Source organism: Elephantulus edwardii, unplaced genomic scaffold, assembly GCF_000299155.1.
Source record: "Elephantulus edwardii isolate Elephantulus edwardi_28Jun2011 unplaced genomic scaffold, EleEdw1.0 scaffold00175, whole genome shotgun sequence".
Taxonomy (NCBI): Eukaryota; Metazoa; Chordata; class Mammalia; order Macroscelidea; family Macroscelididae; genus Elephantulus; species Elephantulus edwardii.
Genome location: NW_006399925.1, coordinates 3,251,775 through 3,254,770, shown reverse-complemented (window position 1 = coordinate 3,254,770; position 2,996 = coordinate 3,251,775).

Here is a 2,996-nt window from a genome sequence, read left to right as displayed (position 1 = left end):
TTGTTTTGTCTTTCTTCAACTCTTATATAACTTGAGCCGAACTAGATTCATTTTCTTTATTGAACTAATGTTAGTTTTTCATAATACTGTCCCTTTACAAATTCCATTCACTGATCTAAAATGTCTTTGTAGCAGTCCTCCCAACCATTAGATCTGAGAGGCCCTAGTGTTTTCTAAAGGCTGTTTGGAGTCTGGGACCAGTTTGACTAAGTGAATATTTCTCCATCTGAGAAAACAACCAAAAACACACTCTTGCAGAACAGCATAGACTAGGTTAGAGCAAATGTAAACAATTTGAAAGCAGTTCAAGAGGAGATCTAATTGAATTACATGAATTATTAAGTGTTATGAACATCTATGAAAAAAATATTGCCTCTACCAAGAGCCGATAAAAGGAATAAAGCAGAAATGCTTGGGAAGGACTGAAAAATAAACTCACACCACAAATCCTATGAGAAAGTTTTTCAGGCCGGGAAGCATAACTGCATGAAATGACCTCCCAACAAGGCATAGGAGAGATATAAAAATCAAATGAGTTGGCTCTGGGCCATGATGGGAGAGAAGCGTATCAGGGAGGAAACAGGATCCTGATGTTTCATTTATTTCCCAGTCTTTATGTATCACACCAGGATTGAAGGAGAATTGTGTCTGTTAGTGTTGCCTTCAATCTGCACATTTATTTTGAGTATAAAGAATACGTTTGCTGTTATTAGTTGCTGTTGAATAGATTCCGGCTCATGACAACCGAATAGACCTGCTCCATGTGGCTCCAAGGCTGTGTTCTCACGGAAGCGGATTATCAGAGCTCCCTTCCAACGAACCTCTACACCAACTTCATTTTGTCCATTTGGACTTCTGTGTAGAAATCTCCTTCCATATCTCTTCTGATCGATTCTCTAAATTTTTGCACAAAAGACTCACTTTTTTCCCAATTACAAAAACCTAAATACCAATCCTGATGCTATCTGTTTTGAAACAGATGATCTTGGAAATATTTATTTGTCATTCAACATTCAAATTTCTTGAATGTGGAGATCAGAATGCCCATCTTGGAATACTGTTTATTTATTTACCCAATTAGTTATTTACTCAAATATGCTAATAAATACTTACTGCTTTCTAAAATTTAAATAGGCAGGGCCTTTTAAGAGGAATCTCAGAATCACTATAACACAAATGAAATTTTGTTTACACAGTGTCCATAATAGGGTCTGGAATATAATAGGTGCTCAGTAAGTGCTACATCCTCAGTTCCTGTTCTCTTTCTTTCTTATCTCTTCTCACACATACCTCTGTGCCTTTGTCCTCCAGGAACACAAGAGAATCACTAACAAAGGCTTCTAATTTCTTTACCAGCTTAGAGCATTGAGACAAGATTTGGATGAGCAGCCAAATGTAGAATTTCTCTTGGGAAACTTCAATAATTTGATGTAGTTGATGAAAAGAGGCCTCATTTTAAAGGACCCTATTTAAGTCAAATACCCTAAATTAGCTGAGATTCAGAGCCTGTCTGAAAACAGAGACAGGACAAAGAAAAAGCTAGAATCTGAAAAAAAAAAAAAACCAAACTAAAAAAGGGGGAAAAAAAGCACAGCAACCCCTAAACATCAAACCCAAATAAGAACACCAACAAGGTATAAACAAATAAAAAATATTTTCTTAAATCAGCATAGTCACTTATGACATTAAAACTCTCATAAAATGGCTCTGCAATAATGATCTTCATGTTATGATTGCCATATTGCAAACTGTACCTTAGAGAAACACAATATTGTCAAATGTATCATGCAAAGTTTATATTTGCTAGAAAAAGAAGTTGATCATGGCTGATTTAGCAAAAAAAAATCCCACATTTATCAGAAGGAATGCAAGGTCCCTGAACATTCAGGTGGCCCAAAGTTGCAGTTCTCAAGCTTTATGAGTAAAATCCACTTGCTAGAGCAAGTACATAGAAGACACTGATGCACCCCACCCGAACCACCATGTTCACTACTAGCAAACACATGTACTAGGACATGTATGGGTACCACATATAATAGGGATTAGAGGTGCCATATGTTTAAGTTGTTAAAGGAATTTATTAACTTGACTGTTCCAGGTATTTGTGCTGTGTGGATTGTTGTTGTTGAGTACCATTGAATCAGAACAGACCCACAGCTAAACAGGAAATTTAGTATAACTAGTGGGTAAGGAGTTGTACTGCCAACTTAAAGGCACGGCTTCAGACCCATCAGCTTCTCTGAGGGAGCAAAATAAGCAATGTCCTCCCATGTGATATACAATCTCTAAAATAAATGGAGGGTCAGCTGTGAGTTGATTCTGTCTGGGCAATGAGGAGCTATTCTTATTGTTGTTACCTCCACTAATATTGCTCTTTTCTGTTTTTCTTTCTTTTTCAACTTATCCTTCTTTTATTAGTTCCTCTGTTAACACTGATATTTAAAATACGGAATTCTTTGGGGTTAAATGTTTACTCTCTTTTTCCTAATAGAAATTAACAAGCATAACATACATTCCACATTCTAATTGATTCAAGGAGCTCTGGTGATGTTGTTCCTAGGAAATTGCACTGCTAACGCAAAGGCGAGACCTCTTTGGTGCTTTGAATCCACTATTCACTCTTTGGGAGAAAGAGAGTAAATCTCCTTACATAACATTTACAGTCTCCTAAAATTTACTGGAGGGTCATCTTTGACTTGGTTTAATCTCAAAGGCAATGAAAGAAAGTGAGAACTAATTTCTATTATTTTAAAGAGAGAGGTGTTAGTATCATTGTCCTTATTTTGAAATTAAGCTATCTGTAGCTGACAATTATCTTGTTTATTGTCATAAAGTTAGCAAATGCAATTATTAGATAGGTTAAATGATCCAGGAAGTATTAAAGGAAGATGGAAGGAATATACTGAGGCATTATATAGAAAGGAACTGGCAGATACAGAGGAATTTAAAGAAATAACATATGAGCAAGAGGCTATGGTGATGAAGGAAGAAGTTCA